Source organism: Prunus mume, linkage group LG2 (assembly GCF_029339155.1).
Source record: "Prunus mume cultivar Tortuosa linkage group LG2, ASM2933915v1, whole genome shotgun sequence".
NCBI lineage: Eukaryota > Viridiplantae > Streptophyta > Magnoliopsida > Rosales > Rosaceae > Prunus > Prunus mume.
This window is the reverse complement of record NC_142699.1, coordinates 5738729-5761331: the sequence shown is the minus strand read 5'-3', so window position 1 is coordinate 5761331 and position 22603 is coordinate 5738729. Positions and strand designations below refer to the sequence as shown.

At 41.5% G+C, this 22603-nt stretch overlaps 1 long non-coding RNA gene across 3 annotated transcripts; it reads left to right on the top strand.

The window, feature by feature from the left end:
- Positions 1-19032: 19032 nt before the first annotated feature.
- Positions 19033-21489, top strand: LOC107880431 (uncharacterized). Of its 3 annotated transcripts, XR_016123597.1 has the most exons (5): positions 19033-19175; positions 19417-19718; positions 20196-20281; positions 20381-20482; positions 20582-21489. It is a non-coding gene; the product is annotated as an uncharacterized LOC107880431 (long non-coding RNA). The 3 variants fall into 3 exon arrangements; XR_016123595.1 differs by lacking the exon at positions 20381-20482; XR_016123596.1 differs by having other exon boundaries at positions 20381-21489.
- Positions 21490-22603: the final 1114 nt, after the last annotated feature.

The window sequence follows — 22603 nt, the reverse complement described above, 5'->3', positions numbered from 1 at the left end:
TTAAGCTTGCTTTGGACTAAACTTTGGGTAGTGTTCACTGGTTTGATTACATTTTGTAGATCCAGAGGCTATCGAAACAGCAAGGGGAAGGCAACTGCATTTGTAAGTACTTACGTATCAATTTTTAATTGATTATTTTCCAGTTCTCTATATCAATGAATTAAGAGCTAGCGCCCGCTTCATCACATGTCCAAAATCGTATTGTTTAGATATATTATTTAAGGCGTATAGCATTGCGGCAATACTTAAATATATTATTTCACGAGTATAGCCGCACGGCCATACTTAAATATATTATTTCACTAGTATAGCCGGTCGGCTATACGATTTATAAAATAAAATAAAAAGGACCCGCCTAGCCCCGCCTAGGAGGCCCATTTTTGGAAAACTTGAATGGCGTTTTTTTTTTTTGAATTTCTTTTTTCCTGGCGGGTCTGCCACCTCTGCAAATACATCTAGCTGGAGTTTTAGCGACTCACGTTTATCAACAACATAACGGTTAGCTCTTTCCAACAATTCACTATTTTTTTTACTGTGTATTCATGCGTTTGAAATTTCTCAAATTGTCGATAGCTCTGAACAAGTAGTCGAGTTGAGGCTTTGGACAGGATGGGAATGGATTTAATAGAAACTGGAAATCCAGATGCATTCAAACAGTATCTGTCGGAGTTTGATAACACCATTTATTTGTGGGCGACAAGTAAGTTCCTTAAGTATTGCCTCAAGTGTCTGAAAGGGAAGAAGTTCAAATATTTTTCCTTAAATTTGGCAAAGAAATTTCTATGTATTATAACTGATCATGTGAGAATATGACACCCTAGGATGAAACAGGGTAAAGGCCTGAAAAGCATTACACTACTGTGTCTGGATTGTGGAGACAAATTTCAGGCATTTGCTAACAAACATGCGGGGGATGCAGTTATCAAAAGGAGCAGAAAATATAATGAAAGGAACCTATCCTTGTTTTTTCTATTTCATATTGACATATTGAAGACATCAAATCAGGTTGACAGGAAAAATGAGAGGGAGAAGAAATTTTTTGAAGAATTAAACTTAGTTGACCTAGACTGCAAAATTATTATTTTTTTTCATTGCTCATAACTTCGACACCAGTTCTTCAGTTAACTGCATCTAGAATATTGGTTTTGATCATTATTTCATCCCTTTCAATCATATTTCAATGCATTCAGATGCTGAAGAACTGTTCAACGAGCATAAAGACCAATTTTCTCCGATATGAGCAGTCAAGTCGGTGCAAAACCGTGAGGGAGGGACAGCAGCGTAAGTTATGCATTTGCGACAACAAAGGTAGATGCTTGAAAGATGTATTCTCCTTTGAGACATCCAGCAATTTAATTCTCATCAAATTGACGGTAATGTTTTTTTTTTTGGTCTGAAAATACTTAATTAGAAGGCACAAAAACCGCCAGCAAAACAACAAGACATAAATATGCATTTCATGAACCCTCATAGGGTTCCCTTGCTTGTAGATTGACATTAATAATGGATGCCCTCTGATTTTTTATTAGTTACAGATCAGATCATGTATTGGGTTATCTTTAATTTCTCTTAGAGATTCAATCCCACTCGAGCCTAAACTTATAACTAGTGATCCTGATCAATCGTCTCCACTCTTTTCTTCTGTCTTCTATAATTTTTGGCTTGGCCAGAATGAAATTATGAAAGAGAGATTGGTGAGTTTTGGTTCAAAAATGACTGTTGAAATGTGGTCAAGATCATCATAGAGAGAGACCAAGTGCACAAGAAAAAATAGTTGAAACTTAAAAGAAATAATGGCTGCAAATTTTCAAAGAAACTTCTGAATTTATTTTGTTGAGGATTTTGATTTTAGATTTTAGATTTATAAAAGTTGTTACCGCAAATGCCTAAACTACACTGCATACATTATCTAGAGATGAGTTATTATAATGTTGAGGCATATATTATCTAGAGATCACATGTCAAGGACGATGCCCTCAGATTCCACAGGCTCGCAGCTCTCCAACTTGGTGTCAAGTCAAACCAACGGCAAACATACCCCATTTATCTTCATCTTCCAGAGGCTCAAGGACATGGAGCTCGCCAATGGAGAGTCCCACAGCAAACTGGGTTGCTTTATGTAAAGAGTATAGCCGCAGGGCGATAATATTTTCATTATAAAAATACGGCTATACTATTTTTTTTTAAATGGGACTACTTGCGCTTAGCGACCATTTCACTGTGTGTGGCTATACTGGTTTTAAATAATAAAACCATGTTATAGCTGCTCACTATACTTTTTATTTTAAAAAAACATGTTGAGTATAGCCACACGGCGATACTATTTATAATTAAAAGACCACATGGCGTAACGGCCGCTTTGTCACGTGTTCAAAATAGTATAGCCGTGTGGCTATACTGTTTTAAAATTTATAACTATACTCTTTAAGTATATTATATTAGAGAAAAATTAATATAATAGGGGTATAGCCGCAAGGCGATACTATTTATTAAATTAAAAAAAAAATGACCCTTATATATAGTTGCATTAGTTTATACTTTATAGATATTAATTTGTTAGTTTCGACATCTCCAAAGCAGATATTGAAGAGAGAGAAATTTCACAATAAATCAATTTGAGAGTTTAATTTTTTCTTTTTTTTTTGTGGGAATGTTTGCCTTTGGCCTATCTCGTTCTCTCAAGTGCAACTAAATTATGTTACTACACACATTAGATAATGCTTGCGCCATTTTCCAAACAGATAATGCTTTTCCAAATTAAGGCTCGATATGTCTTGCTGCTACACATGCTGTGTTGTTGGCATGGCTTGCTGAAAAGGAGTTGACATTACTTGCAGCAAAGATACCTATTACGACAGAATTTTGATGCATCTATGCATATAGATTTCTTTTCACAGCTGGATCGTTAGAGCAGTACTTACTTAGTTGGAATTGTAGGAGGTGTTTAACAAAGCACAATAAAAAATTGTCCAAATTTTTCACTCATTAAAAAAAAAAAAAAGATTTTTTAAAGGTGCTTCTGAGGAAGAGGAAGGAGAATAGATTTTTAAAAATATTTTGGCATTGTGGTTTGGCATATATGTAACACCCCGACTCCAAATTTATTGCCTATTTTAATTTATTGAAGTGAAATTATGAATTTACCCTTGGGATAGGGGTAATTTGGTCATTTCTAATCAGGAAGGAATTTGGGAATTCTGGCTATACCGTTGCGTAGAGCACGGTGAGATGAGTCCGTAGACACGTAGTGGGCTCGAATCGGAGTTGTAACGAGAGAGTTACGATCGAATGAAACTCAGTGGCACAATCGTAATTATGTGGAAAATGAATTTTTGATAAAGGTCGAAAATGCCCTTAGTTTCTCTCTCTCTCTCTCTCTCTCTCTCTCTCTCTCTCTCTCTCTCTGGGGTGGCAAGACTGGCATGTTTTGGGTTGTTCTCTCGTCAAACCACCAAATGGGTCCGGATCGTCCCAAAGGACATAAGCTCCTCCTCCTTCATCCTCGGAAACTCAAAATATGGCGGTTTTTCCCAGATTTTCGGAGCTCGTTCCGCGATTCTGTCAAATCTTGCAATCAAGGTGTGCTTTCTACGCCTATTTTCCGAGCTCTAGCTGCCTGTTGGGTAGGAATTGATCAATTTGTAGTGTAGGCAACTCGATCTACGAATTGAAATTCAACCGGTTTTAGGATCGCGATTCCGGCCACTTCCGGTCAGTTTTTGGGGTATGCCCAAGAACAAAAGTGACTCCAAATATAGTGATTCACCTAGGATAGGAGTCTTGAGCCGAGATGTGGAGATTTTACGTCGCCGGAATTTACTATACATACCCAATCGCTACCGGCGCGTGTGGCGGCGCGTGGGCAAGAGTGGTGGAGCTACAATACCTTCTGAAGAGATCCTCAAGTTGTCACGAGTGTGTAGGAGTTCGCGGATCTCGCTTTCGGACGTCGTTTGAGTCTCAAACGGATATCGCCTATTATTGCGTATCCAGGTTCGCTAGGTTTAGACCGTTGGATGGTCCCGAGTTTATAATATGTTGATCTAGGTATTCCTAGGATCGTGTAGGATTCGACGGATCGTGAAACGGAGTCCCGGATACTCCGAAAATGCCAACCCTAGGGCTAGGGTTTCGATGACCGTCCGATCGTGCGATCGTGAGCGATTCGACCGTCCGATCTGGACCACACTTGCGGACGTGCATCCTAGACCTTGTAGAACTCATAGGAATTGTCAGATTGGAATTTGGAGGTCGTGGCCACTGTGGGCCCTTTTGACCAAGGGTGGGTAGTTTGACCTCGGGATTGACCGTGAGACTTCCTAGGTAGTGTTACCTTCTTAGGAAGATTAAAATGACCATAGTGACGGGTCTTGATTGTATGTTGGTTATGTGGGATTACGATATTAGTTACGGTTCAGAATTAGGGGATTTTTGGATGCTATTCCAGGGTTGAGGTTTATAAAATAGAGGTTTATATTTATATATAATCATGTGTGTATACAAAGGTATAAAAGAGTTTAGATGTCAGTTTGGAGTGCTATACGCACTACCCTATGTACCTCCCCGGATATTGATTACCCTGTGTAAGTACCGTCCTGTGATATTGTGTGAGGTCACACGTGTCGTAGGAGTAGCCGGCGTGTTGCGGACCCCATCGCGGCCGAGTGCGTTCCGACGTATGAGGGGTGATATTGTGATATTGTGATAATGAGTTCTCACGTATCGTAGGTTTATCCGGTGTGCGGATAGGCCCCATACATGACTTTGGATGTTCCGGCGTATGGAGAGATTTTGTGAGTATTGTTGAGTTGTGATTTAGAGGAAAATGGTTTTAGTGAAAAAACTACGTGTGGCTTGATCCTCAAGAAGGGCAATGAGGCAGCCTGGGTTACTAGGTGCAGCCGCGGGCTAAACTTTAGCCTCATATATTGAGATTGGTTTGGACCTCGTTGTTGGTCTCGGAACTTGGTTGAATTGAGACTTGCTTGGCGGACTAAATTTTATCTATATGGTGTGATTGTAGTCCAGATGGTTAGGAAAGCCATTTTGGATGTTGCGCACTTTGGTGATGCCTTAAACTAATTATGTTGGGGTTAGGATGTTAGACATCCCATGTTAGATATTTCGGGAAGTTAGATGTTGTAAACTTTGCTTTCGGCATTCATAAGTGTGCTTAAACTTATATTTGCCCGGTTTAAGGTATTTTTGGCTTAAGAACTTTATTGGTAGTTTGGTTTCGGAATATTAGAAGGCCGGAGGCCATTTATGTGAATTGCTTGATAATTATATTGTGCGTGCTGCCGGTTGGGATATTAAATGTGTTCTATACAGGTGGAAATTTTGGGGAATGTTCAATTTACAGGGAGACTGTAACACCCCGACTCCGTTATTTTCCTATTTAATTTAATTAGGGGAAAATATTAAATTACTCCTGGGTTAAGGGTGATTTTGGTCACTTTCTTATCCGGGAAGATTTTGGGACCGTGAGTGGTGTGGTTGCGTAGGTGGTACCGAGACGAAACCGTAGACAAAGTAGGCTGAATCGGAGATTTAACGGCTGCGATCAAAACTTGTTCGTAAGGGTGGCGAGACTGTAATTATTTCGAAGTAGTTTGGGGTAAAATCAGATTTTCACATTTACCTCACTTTCTCTCTTCCTCCCGCGTCTTCTTCTTCTCCTTGCGATTTTTCCCTTCCCACACTGTTCACGATCGGAAACCACCACACCGCCACCTCCGACCACCCGTCCGAAGCGACGACCGGTCCGTTCGAACCGCAGACTTCTCCTCTCTCTCCCCGGCAAGATACCGAAACCCTCGGGACTCAAAATCGACGTGGCGGGGCCCAATTTGACCGACTTCCAGCCGCTCGATCTCTCTCCTCCAGACCACCATTTCCGACGGTAAGGTGAGGTTTCTCATCCATTTGTGTGTTCTAGCTGGTACTGGGGATAGGTTTGATAGATTTGCGGTTAAATTCTCGAATTGAAACCTAGGTTTTGGCGGATTTCAATTTGAAATTCGGCCACTTGCCGTCGAATTGGACGTTGCCGTAGTTGAAAAAGTTGCTCCTTTCTTGAGTAGTATCTAGGATTGGAAGGGTGAGCGTTGGTTTGGAGATTTTCGTCGCGAAATCTCTCAACACACCAGCGCGCTGCCGGCGCGTGTGGCGCAGCGTGGGCAAGGTGGGTGAAGTTGTTTTCGTCTGTTGAGATCCTTAGGTTGTCACGAGTGCGTAGGGATTCGCGGATCTCAATTTGGATATCGTTTGACTATCGAACGGATTTCGCATATTGTGCGTTATCCGGGTTCGATAAGTTCTGACCGTTGGATCGTTCCAGATTGAAGTATGTTGATCTAGGTACTCTTGGAAACCTGTAGGAATTCGCGGATCGTGAATTGGAGCCCCGGATGCTCCGATTCAATAATTTGAAGTTTGGGGAATCGCGATTACCGTGCGATTGAGGAAGCGAATCAATCAGAATCCGGACCTTAGGATGTTCCTTTGGACGTGTGGCGCACCGAAGGAACTTGGGGATTTAAGTATTTCCTTTCGTGAATTTCTGTTTTGGAAGTACGTGAGGTTAATCAAGGATTTGTATCTTGGAATAGGTACTTGGTTGATCACTCATGTGAAGAAGGGGACCCTTCATGGGCTGGGCAACTTGGATTACTTGTGAGTGGACTTTGTTTTAAGCATATGCATGGTTTTAATTATGAAAGTTTTGTGCATATACTTTAAATGATGGTGACTTTGATTTAATAAGTCTTTGGTTGATGATTTGAATATGTTTATATGTCTTGGCTATATATTTTGAGTATAGACATATATATTTGAGTACGATGATTATGTTGATATGGATTTTGGGATGGCTATCTATATTGTCTATGTATAGTGTATGAGAGGTTGTTGTGGTGAGATTGTGGAAAGATAGGAGTTTGATGGATGGTTGTGAGATGTATGAGTATGGTAGGTGAGTACCATTCCCTAGTTACTAGGCTTCCCACACACGCGTTGGCAAGTGCCGGTGGGGTGGGAATGCCATGAGATCTGAGTCTCACACATGGCGTTAAGGCGATCGGTGTGTGAGACACTTTCCATACGTGTCGTGGCGATTGCGCGTATGGGGGTATGTATATTGCTTGAGTATCATCACACCGCGCGTGCTGCGTGTGGGGTGATAATCTGTCTGCCAGCAGCGTAGGACTTGATATGAGTTTGTGAGCTACGTGTCGTTGGCGGTGCCGCGTGTGAGCTATGGAGTTCCGCCCGGTTGGACTACTCATCCCTGGACGCGGGTTAGTGTTCGGAAATCCTGCGTACCCTAACAATCCCCCGGTTGGATTGTCTCCCCGGTACATTAGTTTGGAGTGGAGTATATACTATACTAGAGTCCTAGCCATATGTATATTTATATATGGGTATTTACGGGTTGTTGAGAGTTGCATATATTTTGGGAATTGAGTTGTGGATTTGAGTTGTGGAGTTGTTTTGGACTTTGGGATTTTGTGTTTGAGTTTTGGTTTCTGAATTGTGAAGCTGCATGCTGAAACATTATTTTTACATGGTGGGGTTACTATGTTGATTTAAAGTGAAACTTTATTACCCTCACACTCTTTTTCGCTTATTACCTGAGTTGCTCCTGAAGGCATTCGAGCAAGTCACGAGCTCCGAACTTGTGTCTGTGATAGAGTCAGTATAAATTCTTTCTACTCCTGTTTGTTGTAAACAAATTCTGAGACGCCTCTGTTATTACCCATGTTAGGCTACTACTTGAGGCGGAGGCCATTTGTGTTGGATTGTAGTATGTAAAAGCATCTTGTGAGTTGGGTTGTATATTGATGTAAATTATTGCAGGTTGTTTATTGTTGGTTTGGGCATTTTGGGGAGACTCTGCCAAAATTTTGGTAGGATGTCTTGGGTTTTAGTAAGTGGGCCCGACATCGATGTATGATGTCGGCACCAAGACGGATCCGCCTGTCCGGTTGGAAATTCCGGAAGAAGTCCTGTCAGCAATATCGAGCATTAGGTTCATTTTCCTTCGACACTTGCACTTTTGCTGCATTGTTGATCTAATGATTCGATGGTTTCTTTGTGTAGAACCATGGCAACACGCCGACCGAGGAACAGAGTCGTGGTCAAAGATGGGGCCCAAATCCTCCACCACCATCTCCGTCACCACCTCCTTCACCTCGGTTCCATCTCCTCCACCATCTCCACTGCCGAGAGAGAATGCCTGGACTTGCGCCATGTCTTGAGTCAATTCACCCGCACCATGACTCTGCTGCGGGGCGTAATCTGAAAGTTGAAATTAAAAGGGTGAAAGAGCTGGGCCAAAGAGTTCATGGGTGGCCTGATCCGCAGAGAGTGAGGCTTTGCTTGATTCGATGTGGAGCAGATTTTGAGTCTGGTGTCGATGAAGATAAAATCCGTTGGCTACCTTTACATTAAAAGAATGCCTATCTTTGTGGAAAGCTGCAAGAAGGGCTATGGGAATCATGCTATTACAGGAGGAATTCAAAGGATCTTTTACGTCAGTTATCCACTTTCTATCGCTATGCCAAAAAGATGAGTTTTGTATACCAAGCAGGATCAATGTCGGTGGCGAATATGAGCACAAGTTTAATGTGTCGAGGTTTGCGCGGAATTAGTGGCTATTGAAGATGACCGGTCTGAGGCGTTTTGAAGCGGTCTATGGTGGGAGATTCATGCGTGGTTACTGCTAGCACGTATCCCAACATGAGAGCTTTAGCTCAAGGCTGGCGCAGCAATATCTAGGACATGTGCCTTGGAGTGCGGAAGGCAGGAGAGATCGCGAGGATTGTGGCCCAAGTCGAGTCCATCAAGAGAGAGATCTAGTTCGGCTACGCTAGTGGTGGATGGTGGTGGGCGAGATCGATTGCCTGTAGTGGGAGAATCGGTTCTCGTCGGCATGGACTCGATTTTGAGCGGCTGCATCTAGCACAGCTAGGACTCCTCGAGCGGTAGGTTGACTTGTTACGATTCTGGCAGGTGGGGCATTTTGCAAAGATTGCCTAATTCCTTTCAAGGGTAAACCAAGCTTGGCGGCGGCCCAGTATGCTATTTTGTGACGATCGGGAGCATACCAAGAGGTTTTGCCCTGACCGATTTACCGATGATGTACGGTCAAAGGTCACGGGATCGGGGCCCAGCGAGGCGGGTACCATGGGTCGACATCAGTGAGTGGTGCTACTTCCTCTGCAGGATCTTCGATGGCGGAGCACCGTCATCTTCTCGGGAAGAAGTGGCGAGAAATTCAAGGGTCGGCTGGGCGTTCTACCACTCGAGCTAGGGTGTTCTCTATGACCGCGGGAGGCACAGGCCCTCGGACGTGATTCTGGTATGATCCCTATTTTCGGCTATCTTGCTCGTGTTTTAATTGACCCGGGGGCCACATTCTTCGTAGCACACAATTTCGTACACTATGTCGGTGTGAGGCCGACACCTATGACAGGAAGTTTTAGTATTTCTCTACCCACAGGGGAAGTCATGTTTGCAGACCGGGTATTCAGAGAATGCTATGTTCAAGTAGAAGATGCATGGTTGGAAGCCAATTTGATCCCTTTAGAATTAGTGGATTTGGATATCATCTTGGGGATGGATTGGCTAGAGAAGCATCATGCGTCCGTGGATTATTACTGGAAGGAAGTGACATTACAGAGAGTCGGGACGGCGGCTAAAGTGATTTTCCGGGGGGAAGAGGCGTAGAATTCTCCTACTTGCCTTATCTCCGCTGCTATTACAGCTAAGAAATTACTCGAGAAAGGATGTGAAGGATTTCTAGCTCATATCATCGACACCCGAGAGATCACCTTGAATCTGGAAGATATTCCTGTTGTTAGTGAGTTTCGATGTCTTTCGATGATCTTCCTGGGTTACCTCCTGAAAGGGAAATTGAGTTCACTATTGAACTTCTTAGGGCACCAATCCTATCTATCTAACTCCTTATAGGATGGCACCAGCTGAACTCAGGGAGTTGAAGATTCAGTTGCAGGAATTAGTAGATATGGGTTTCATCCGACCTAGTGTTTCCCCATGGGGTGCACCGTGTTGTTTGTAAGGAAGAAGGATGGGACCATGAGGTTATGTATTGATTACCGGTTGAATAAGGTGACAATACGTAACCGGTATCCTTTGCCGCGGATTGATGATTTGTTTGATCGGTTGAAGGATGCAAGTATTTCTCTAAGATTGATCGAGTCAGGATACCATCGATTGAGGATCAGAGAAGAGGATGTCCCAAACCGCATTGAACGCGGTATGGACATTATGAATTTTTGGTGATGCCGTTCGGGTTGTGAATGCTCCAGCAGCATTTATGGATCTCATGAACAGAGTGTTTCGACCTTATTTGGATCACTTTGTGATTGTGTTCATAGATGATATCTTGGTTTATTCTAAGACTTTGGAAGGGCATAAGAAGCACCTGAGGTTGGTATTGAGGACTTTAAGAAGGAAGCAACTCTATGCCAAATTTAGCAAGTGTCAGTTTTGGCTGGATAGAGTGGTGTTCCTTGGACATGTAATCTTAACGGAAGGGATTTACGTGGACCCACAGAAGATTGAGGCTATTGTGAATTGGGTACAACCCACAAGTGTAACGGAAGTGCGAAGTTTTCGGGGTTAGCAGGTTACTATCGTCGATTTGTGGAAGGGTTTTCTTCGATAGCAACACCTCTCTCGCGGTTGACAAGGAAGGATGTTGCATTTGAGTGGACGGAAGAGTGCGAACGAGTTTTGGAGTTGAAGAAGCGGTTGACCACCTGTCTTGGCTCTTCCCGATAACTCGGGGGGCTTTGTGATCTGATGATGCATCTTTACAGGGATTGGGATGTGTTTTGATGCAACATGACCGGGTGATTGCTTATGCCTCGAGGCAACTCAAAAGCATGAGCGAAATTATCGATCCATGACTTGGAACTTGCCGCATAGTGTTTGCTCACGAAGATTTGGCGACATTATTTGTATGGTGAGACCTGTCAGATTTTCACGGATCATAAGAGCCTCAAGTATTTCTTTACCCAGAAGGAACTGAATATGAGACAACGGCGTTGGTTGGAATTGATCAAGGATTATGATTGTACGATTGAGTATCACCCAGGCCGAGCTAATGTGGTTGCAGATGCATTGAGTAGGAAGGCACTGCGAACTTAGCACATATTAAGGCGGCCTATCTTCCGTTGTTGGTGGAACTACGGAAAGATGGAGTAGAAATGGAGATGACTCAACAAGGTGGAATCCTTGCTAGCTTGCATGTGAGACCCATTATGGTGGAACGGGTAATTGCAGGCCAGTTGGAAGATCCTGTACTCTGTAGGATAAGGGGAGAAGTAGAGAATGGGACGCGGAAGGATTATGCTATAAGGGGAGACGGAGCCTTGGTAAAAGGAGCTTGTCTATGTGTACCTGGTAAGAATGTTGAGTTGAAAAGAGAAATCATGGAGGAAGCTCATTGCTCTACTTATACCATGCATCCGGGTAGTACGAAGATGTACCGGGCCTTCGGGCATATTATTCATGGCATATGAAGGGAGACATTGTTAAGTATGTGGCGGATGTTTGATATGTCAACAAGTGAAGGCAGAGCGGAAGCCATCGGGACTCATGCAACCACTTCAGATTCCTGAATGGAAGTGGGAGCGTATTACCATGGATTTTGTTTTTAAGCTTCCACGTACTTCAAAGGGTCATGATGGAATTTGGGTGATAATGGATAGACTTACCAAGTCTGCTCATTTCCTACCCATTAAGGAGACCTATCCTTTGACAAGGTTGGCAAAACTTTTTGTGGATGAGATTATCAGATTGCATGGAGCACCTGTGTCCATTGTATCGGACAGGGATCCTAGATTCACTTCTCGATTTTGGAGGTGTTTGCAAGAAGCTATGGGTACTAGATTGCAATTCAGTACTGCTTTTCACCCACAAACCGATGGACAATCGGAAAGGACTATCCGACTCTGGAGGACATGTTGAGGTCCTGTGTGTTACTGTTTAAGGATGCATGGGATGTTCACCTTGCCTTGGTGGAGTTCGCTTATAATAACAGCTATCATTCGAGTATTGGGATGGCTCCTTATGAGGCGTTGTATGGGAGGCAGTGCAGGACTCCTATTTGTTGGAATGAAGTGGGTGACAAGAAACTGGAAAAAGTGGATAGTATCCGAGTAACAAATGAGAAGGTGAAGATTATAAAAGAGAAGTTGAAAATTGCACAAGACCGACAGAAGAGTTATGCAGATAACAGGTCCAAGGATCTTGAGTTTGCAATTGGGGATTGGGTCTTTCTAAAGTTATCTCCTTGGAAGGGTGTGATGAGATTTGGGAAACGTGGGAAGTTAAGCCCTCGTTACATTGGACCTTATGAGATCACGGAGCGAATTGGACACTGTGGCTTCAGACTAGCCTTACCTCCAGAGCTATCTCAAGTTCATGATGTATTCCATGTATCTATGCTCCGGAAATACATGCCAGATCCTTCCCATGTATTGGAATACCAACCTGTGGAGTTAGAAGAAGATTTGACGTATAAGGAACAACCCGTACAGATCTTGGATAGGAAAGAACAGAAGTTGCGTTCTAGATCCATCCCGGTAGTGAAAGTCTTGTGGAGAAGCCAAACTGTTGAAGAAGTTACTTGGGAACCCGAAGGCGGATGCGGGCCAAGTATCCTTATCTCTTCCATTGACTGGTATGTGAATTTCGGGGACGAAATTTCTATAAGGAGGGTAGAATGTAACACCCCGACTCCGTTTATTTTCCTATTTAATTTAATTAGGGAAAATATTAAATTACTCCTGGGTTAAGGGTGATTTTGGTCACTTTCTTATCCGGGAAGATTTTGGGACCGTGAGTGGTGTGGTTGTGTAGGTGGTACTGAGACGAAACCGTGAGCGGTGGCACGAATCGGAGATTTAACGAAGCTTTGGCGATCAAAACTTGTTCGGTGGCGAACCGTAATTATTTCGAAGTTAGTTTGGGGTAAAATCAGATTTTCACATTTACCCTCACTTTCTCTCTCTTCCTCCCGCGTCTTCTTCTTCTCCTTGCAATTTTCCCTTCCGTCACTTTCACCGATCGGAAACCACCACACACGGCCGCCACCTCCGACCACCCGTCCGAGAGACCGGTCCGTTCGAACATGACTTCTCCCTCTCTCTTCCCGGCCAAAGACACCGAAACCCTCGGGACTCGCGGAAAATGCGAAGCGTGGCGGGCCGGAACTTCCAGCCGCTCGATCTCTCTCCTCCACCACCATTTCCGACGGTAAGGTGAGGTTTCTCATCCATTTTGTGTGTTCTAGCTGGTGTGGGATAGGTTTTGATATATTTGCAGTTAAATTCTCGAATTGGAAACCTAGGTTTTGGCGGATTTCAATTTGAAATTCCGACCACTTGCCGTCGAATTGGACGCGTTGCCGTAGTTGAAAAAGTTGCTCCTTTCTTCGAGTAGTATCTAGGATTGGAAGGGTGAACGTTGGTTTGGAGATTTTCCGTCGCGAAATCTCTCAACACACCAGCAGCTGCCGGCGCGTGTGGCGGCGTGGGCAAGGTGGGTGAAGTTGTTTTTCATCCTGTTGAGATCCTTAGGTTGTCACGAGTGCGTAGGATTTCGCGGATCTCAATTTGGATATCGTTTGACTATCGAACGGATTTCGCATATTGTGCGTTATCCGTGTTCGATAAGTTCTGACCGTTGGATCGTTTCCAGATTGAAGTATGTTGATCTAGGTACTCTTGGAAACCTGTAGGAATTCGCGGATCGTGAATTGGAGCCCCGGATGCTCCGATTCAATAATTTGAAGTTTGGGAATCGCGATTACCGTGCGATTGGGAAGCGAATTCAATCAACCGGACCTTAGGATGTTCCTTTGGACGTGAGCGCACCGGAACTTGGGGATTTAAGTATTTCCTTTCGTGAATTTCTGTTTTGGAAGTACGTGAGGTTAATCAAGGATTTGTATCTTGGAATAGGTACTTGGTTGATCACTCGCAGCAGGGACCCTCACGGGGCCGGGCAGCTTGGGATTACTTGTGAGTGGACTTTGTTTTAAGCATATGCATGGTTTTTAATTATGAAAGTTTTGTGCATATACTTTAAATGATGGTGACTTTGATTTAATAAGTCTTTGGTTGATGATTTGAATATGTTTATATGTCTTGGCTATATATTTTGAGTATAGACATATATATTTGAGTACGATGATTATGTTGATATGGATTTTGGGATGGCTATCTATATTGTCTATGTATAGTGTATGAGAGGTTGTTGTGGTGAGATTGTGGAAAGATAGGAGTTTGATGGATGGTTGTGAGATGTATGAGTATGGTAGGTGAGTACCATTCCCTAGTTACTAGGCTTCCCACACACGTCGTTGGCGATCTTGGTGGGGTGGGAAGCCATGAGATTCTGGGTCTCACACATGGCGTTGGCGTGCCGGTGTGTGAGACACTTTCCATACGTGTCGTTGGCGTGCCGGCGTATGGGAAGTATGTATATTGCTTGAGTATCATCACACACGTCGTTGGCAGTGCGGTGGGGTGATGATACTGTCTGCGCTGCGTAGGACTTGATATGAGATTTGTGAGCTACACGTGTCGTTGGCGTGCCGCGTGTGAGCTATGGAGTTCCGTCCCGGTTGGACTACTCATCCTGGACGCGGGTTAGTGTTCGGAAATCCTGCGTACCAGCTAACAATCCCCCGGTTGGATTGTCTCCCCGGTACATTAGTTTGGAGTGGAGTATATATACTATACTAGAGTCCTAGCCATATGTATATTTATATATGGGTATTTACGGGTTGTTGAGAGTTGCATATATTTTGGGAATTGAGTTGTGGATTTGAGTTGTGGAGTTGTTTTGGACTTTGGGATTTTGTGTTTGAGTTTTTGGTTTCTGAATTGTGAAACTGCATGCTAGAGCATTATTTTTACATGGTGGGGTTACTATGTTGATTTAAAGTGAAACTTTATTTCTGTCCACTCACATCTTTCTGTTTTGCGCCCCCCAGACGAGAGTTGCTCCTGAAGGCATTCGAGCAAGTCACGAGCTCCGAACTTGTCGTCTGTTGATAGGGTCTGTATAAATTCTTTCTACTCCCTGTTTGTTGTAAACAAATTCTGTAGACGCTGTTATTGCCCATGTTAGGCTACTACTTGAGGCGGAGGCCATTTTGTGTTGGATTGTAGTATGTAAAAGCATCTTTGTGCAGTTGGGTTGTATATTGATGTAAATTATTGCGGTTGTTTATTGTTGGTTTGGGCATTTTGGGGAGACTACGCCAAAATTTTGGTAGGATGTCTTGGGTTTTAGTAAGTGGGCCCGGCATCGGTATATGTCGGCACCAAGACGGATCCGCCTCGGGTTCGGGGGCGGGTCCTGTCGAAGACTATGCGAAATTTCAGCAGAAAGTCTCGTACTGTATTCTTTGAAGAGAAAGAGGTTATGGTTTTCAGAAGTGGGCCCGACATCGGGGTGATGTTAGGAATTCCACGGGTTCGTTTGATTCCGGAAATTCGGTCCTCAATATAGCTTTTACACAAGGAAATGAGAAGCCTACCTAACTTAAGTACAACCAGAGAATAGTTGTCTCAATGATCAATAATCCAATTTCACTGTACAATCCCTACCAAAGTGTTTATGGGTTGGTGAGATGTCTACATGAAAGTACTTCTGGGCGTTCTGATCATTAATATTTTGAAAAAAGAGTGGAATTTATATTCTTTGTCATATTAGATGTGTTGCCACAACATGTTTTTGTCACTGTTGCAATGCTAGTTAAAGAGTCATCATAATGAAGTTAGGATACATGACATTGTTTTGGTTGTGCTAAACTCACTTTTTGGCTCGCTATCAAATTTGGTCGCTGTCATTTCAATTTTTCTGATTTTTTCACCGCTTGCCATAGTTAATAAATTCAATCCAATGCCTCACCACTAGTTTGTCTAATTAAAAAAATATTTAGGGTTTTTTGTAGCAATGGTCCCTCAACTATACCCGTATTTGCATTTGGGTCACTGAACTCAATTATTAGTTCCAGAGGTCACTCAACTATGTGTTTCGTTACACCAGTAATCCTTCCATCAAGTCTGGCTAACGTGGTGTCAATTTCGTGGGCAAATTTGTCTTTTCAAGTCTACAATGTCCAACCTCCCAATATTTTCACATCAAACCAAAACTCCATGGCTTGCCAATGCCTTCTGGGCTCTTGCTCATCTTCTCTTCTCTATCCCCAAACCCTCAATAAAAACCCACCAAAACCTCTCACTCCGTCCTCCATTTTCTCCCATCTCTCAACCACGGATGATAATGATGAAAACGATAAAACCCAGAAACCCAATTTCGATTTCCTCAAGCTTTTTGTGACTCTCACTGTAATCTCCACCGCTCTCCCCCAAATCCCAACTGGCATAGCCTCCGTCAAAGAGAAAAAGCGAGTGCCCAAGAAGTCCACGCTCAAAAAATCCGAAGCTTTATCTCATCAAGAGCTCGAGCCTTGGTCCCAAGGCCTCCCCGTCATCTCTAATCGAATTCTGTACACCTAGCTCTTGATATTGAACCAGGAAGGTAAGCTCAAACATGTTATCAAGCCTCCCGGTGTTGAATTGCAAAAAAGGGTAGAGCCTGTATTGGTTGTTCTCGAATTGCAACAATCAGATGTTGAAGAAGGCTAAGCGAAAAGTCAGATTGCCCCTCGGATGCTTGCCACGTCATCATTTTAAACGGAAAAAACTAATGGACTTGACAGAAGGACTACTGGTGCAACGAAACACATAGTTGAGTGACCTCTGCAACTAATAATTGAGTTTAGTGACCTCTTCAAAACACCCAATAGGCCCCATCTCTAATTCTTCCCAAACCCTAAACTTCATAAACCCTTTTTGAAAGGGAAAAAGTTACTTTTGGTTCCTGTGGTTTTTAACTTTTACCACTAAGGTCCATGTTGTTTTAATTGAGTCACTTTTGCCCCTTTGGTTTTCGATTTGTCAAATTATTCTTACTTTTGTTATCTATTGAGGGACAATTTGCCAAATACGAAACTAAATGAGGCTTTGTGTGGTTCCGAATTAATGTATCGAGCCCATTTGTAGCCTAACCAATTTGATTAATATGGTAAATGCAGAAGAGAATTCCTTTTGTTGAATTTCTTTATTTTCCTTTTTGGTTTTATTCCTTTTATACCTAAGGTCACTAGAAAAAAAAGGGCAAAAAATGGAAAAAATCATAGTGTCAATACTAATTATAATAATAAAAAGATTATCGCCACCTAGTGCCTAGCTCTGCTTTGCCATGTGTCAAAATTAGTAAAAAAAAAAGATAACAACCCTAGTATAGCCGCTCGGCGATACTATTTTATTATATAAAAAACCCGAGTCAAGCCGTGCGGCTATACTATTATGTTAAAAAGAGGGACCCACCGGTGCCTGTCGCCCATTTCACGTGTCCACGTAGTATAGCCAGTGGCTATACTATTTATAATAAAAAGACCACACTGGTTCCAAGCTCCTGCCGTGTCAAAAATAGTATAGCTGCTATACTATTTTTAATAGTAAAAGCTGTAGCATAGCCGCACAACGATACTATTTTTATTATTAAAAATTAGTGTATAGGTCTGCTATACTATTATTATTTTTAAAGACCACCGAGCTGCGCCCATTTCGCCACATGTCCAAACTAGTATAGCTACACAGCTATACTGTTTTAAATAGTAAAACCGGTCGGCTATACTATTTTTATTTATAAAAAAAACCCTAAGTATAGCTGGTATTCTAATAATTTGTTTTCCTCAGTGTGCAGTCTTGCAAACGTTGATCCTATTAATGTTGCCATAAATATTGCAAGGTTAAACCCAGAAACTACCCTCGGTAAGCATTAAGTTTATTTATATCACCAAATATTGACTTTTGTAATCTAAGCTCTATGTGGGGTTTCTTATCGTTCATTTATATTCTTTTGATATTTGCAGTTGTGGTAGTTTTGAAGACCTTTACAACAACTGAAACAATGTTGAATGTTCGAACCCTTAGGGAATGGATTTCATCTTCTCTCGGATTAGTGCACTGCTAGCACTTCTTCAAGTATATGAACACGTTGTTTCAATTGATTAAACATTCAGATTATGACTAAATTTAATTAACAATTTTTCATTATTCGTTGGTGATTCTGAATTTATGATGGTGATGCTATTTATTGAGTTCATCAGGACGAAGGTCCTAAAGATATCCTTGTTATTTCTATTTCATACCGAGTTGATGGTGATGCTATTTGATGTTTAACTCAAGTAAATATGCATTAATAATGGATACCCTCCGATTTCCACTAATAATGGATACCCTCCAATTTCTTATATTTAGTTGCTGATCAGATCATATATTGTTTATCTTTAATTTTTGTTAGAGATTCAATCCCACTGGAGCCCAAACTTATAACTAGTGATCATGATCAATCCTCTTGACCTTCTTTGTCAAAGAGAGATTGGTGAGTTTTGGCTTAAGTGAGAAGGTTGAAATGTGATCAAGATCATCTAGACTCAATCTCGACCCATCATAATTGTGTGATAATCCTATCAATACATTCATACAAAAAAGTGGCTCTTGGTGAGTGGTGGCAAAGAGAAACAAAAGTTGCACTCCATCCTTGACAGAGTTTAGGGTATGGAACTTTGATTTTAAGTGCACTCCATTCTTGACAGGGTTGATATGTTAGGATATTGAGTTTAGATTTTAAGTTTTACTTCTCTTCTAGCCATGTTCCAAAATCAGAGAGTGAACCTAAAGCTTAGGTGTGAAACGGGTGTTGATCGAAATTTACACTAGTCGTGATTGGCCAACGACACTGATTGGAAGCCAGGCATATCCGTTCCATAAGAAAGAATGAACCTTGTGCAGTATTTGAGAAGTATAGCCGTTATATATATATTATTTAAAGAGTATAGCCGTGCGGCTCAACTATTTATTTATAAATTTTTTACAAAAAAAAAAAAAAGAAAGAAAAGAGGACCCGCCCAGCCCTCCTAGTCCGCCTAGGCGGCCGATTTTTGGAAAACTTGAATGGCGTTTTTTTCATTTAGATTTCTTGTTTCCTGGCGGGTCTGGCGTGTCTGCAAATACATCAAGCTGGGGTTTTAGCGACTCACGTTTATCAACAACGTAAAGGTTAGCTCTTCCCAACAATTCACTCTCTCTTTTCTGTACACAAATCTATTGAGGCTTTGGGGATGGGAATGGATTTAATAGAAACTGGAAATCCAGATGCATTCAAACAGTATCTGTCGGAGTTCGGTAACACCGTTCATTTGTAGTTTTGCTAAAATAACCTTATACTAATCAATTTAATTGTGTTATGCACGTTTGTGGCGCATTGATTGCTGAATTCTTCTGTTGGGTGATGCATAAGACGGAGCTTGCAGACGCAGTCAAGTTTCGGCTGCTTGGTCCTCCTTGTTCGGCCCCGGAAAATGACCCAACCCGCCTAGGAGGCCAGCCCAGCCACCTAGCGCCCGCCCAGCCGCCTAGCCGCCTAGCCGTCCGCCTAGCCCATTTTTTGAACACTGCGATTGACTGAAAGTCTGCAACCCGAAATTGAAAAAGTTTACCTGCAAATTTGAGCTTGAGATTGAGATTTGGAAGCCGAAGCAAGCACAAGTCATGGGAACCCTAAATACAAAATTTGCTGACTTGGGGATTATTTTCTGTCTTGTGAGTTTTGCTACCATAATTGGAATTATTTTCTGTTTAGTTTCTCTTCCTGTTGGTTTGAATGGTCTGATTGTGAATTTGCTACAATGTTATGAATGCAGGGTCGAAACTTGGCTCATTTACTTGATAGTATTTTCTAATTTTCATGCCATATCGTTAAGGAGTACCATTTTGACTCAGTTATTGTGGATTTCTTATCAGTCAATATTAAAGATCTGGGAATGGGCTTGCAGTTGCACTATAATCTGTTGTTTTTTTTGTGTCACTGCTGGTTGGTGTAATTTGAGGAAAGTGTTTGATCCGAATCTGTTTTTCTTCTTGTTTTGTACGTGGGTAGTTTAATGTAGTGGTTGGATTCGACTTTTTACTCTGGAATCGTTAGATTAGCACGTTGGCTAGCTGTAATCGGTTATTGTTTTCACTTATAACTGTTACAAATTGTCTTACTTTTATGCCTTTTGGTTTCTGTTTATACAGATGGCTGGAACTTTTGGTTTTGGCCATGACTGGCTGGGTGAAGGAGCTTTTGAGGAATTATTGTAACAAGAATTTCAGAAATTGAGGTCTCTTGTGGCTTTTGGAATATTATTATCTCTGCATATTATGAGATTCGATAGATTGTTCTTTAAAGAAATATCCATTATTGAATAAATTCTCTGTAGATATGCCATCATTATGCAAAATCTGACTGAGAGGCTTAGGCCCCCTGTGGGTTTGAAAGGCTAGGATTATTGTGTTATTTGGAAATTGAGTGAAGACCAAAGGTTAAGAGGAACCTTTTAATTAACAGTCACTAATTCATGTTTCTTTTTGTGACTAATTTTTAGATTGGCTAATTTTTATTTTATTTTATTATTTTTTAGGTTTATTGAGTTGATAGATTGTTGTTTTTCTGGGGCTGATGAGAACACTCAGACTAATGGAGGAAATGAACTTATTTTTCCAGTTTATCCAGTCCTTCCGTGCAGAGATACAATGCAGCGCTCAAGAACAAATTCCTATGATCTTCTTGCCCATCTTCCTTCTTCTCTGTCCTTGGACTCTGGGTACCTATATATCCTTTTCATTTTCACATTTCTGATGACCAACAATTGATTGATTATATCACAGCCCAATGCAACATTTCACTGGAGCAAGACACCCTGCTTGGTTTTGGCTGCAATACAAGCTTCCCTGTCAATATAAATGACATGAGCACTGAAATACAACGACAGCCCTTTCCAGGCAATGAGAATGAAGGAAATGATCATCTAAACAGTAATCATTTCCAGCAGCTGCCTGTTGTTTCCCCAGTGGATCATGATTCGAATGTGCCATACAACATATCAGTTGATCGAATCCTTCTCTGCAGCACGTCTCCAATGAATGTCCTGCAACTTGCAAAATGTCACTTACAACTCAGAGAACAGCATGAAGAGTGTCCTTGTTCTTGTGAGAATTGATAATGCCCTTGTATTTGATAGAGGTCATGTGTTGAGCTGAACACGAATGACCGTCAAATAAAGGATGGGATTCTTAATTGTAGATAAAGGATGGGATTCATTGCTTAGTACCAACAGATGGCAAGACCCTCGAGGTCGATGATAAGACCAATGATTTTTTGAATTTGTATCTTAGTATTTTTCTGATGTGAAAATATAGTAGCTAATAGTACTATAGAATGTTATGTAATAATATTTCTTCAATTCTTAAACAAGTTGTTGTACGAGGATCATTGGCAAATATATCAATCATATTGAAGAGATACATATATGGTGCTTGTTGTACCTTATTTATATGATAATGAATAATGATCTAGCATTTTCCTTCATCATAGTCTTCATCATAGACATTATATCTCCACACATAGAGAGTGCCTTATGATCGCTGTTGGATTGAACCCATACACATTTGATGCATTTCTTTGAACAGTTCCTCATTACCTTCGGCAAAAACTTTGAGATCCTTCATGAGGGTATCTAAGGCCTTGGAGCGACAATTGCTGTCAAGAATGAACCAAAAACATGCAGAACATAGTTCTTTTTTTATAAGATTGTTATGTATAGATTATAGGAAGCATAAAAAAAAATGATGTTCTCACTTGTCAATGGCCTCGAGGAAATTTTAGTATTTTAGCGAAAAAGAAGGAAAAACAACGCTCCAGCAGCTTCGCTACCGATCTCGCCATGTTGGCTCACTACATCTAGCAAGAAGGAGAGAGAAATTCAAGGCTCACCAAATCTGAAAGCTGCGCAGGAGAGAGAGAGAGAGAGAGAGAGAGAGAGAGAGAAGAAAAAGCTAGAAGGTGCGCAAGAGAGAGAGAAAAGAAAAAGAAAGGTTCGGTAGTGGGCTACTTTTCATTTTGAGTTCTTTCTTTTAAATTTTTTAATGATTTTAAAATAATAAATATTTTAGGTTAGCTAAAATAGAGAGCATTGCTGAAGGAACCACCTTTTAAGTGGTTAGCTATTTTAACTATTAGCCACGCGGACTGATATATCTCGTAGTAGAATAGCAGGGTTGTCAAGTGCAATAAGAAGAAGGCTATAATTGGGTTTAGTTCATAATTACGATGGATACAATTTAGAAAGTAAATTACTATACATGCAATTTTGTACTATGAAATTTAACATTCTTTTATCCACAAAATGTTGGCAGATATAATTTTTTTTTGGGTGGTATTTATGGGTTTAACCTGTATTATTTGTTATAAATAAAATTCATTTTTTATTCTTGCCCAATGGACTAATAGCTGGAAATCATTAGAATGTGAGGTATCAGAAAGAATTTAAATTCTCATTCCCTAATATCACTTGTATAAACAAAGTAATTGAATGAACAACTCTAGCCCTATGGGCTAAAGTGGTATCTTAGCCCTAAACCCTAAAATCATATGACAAAATTGT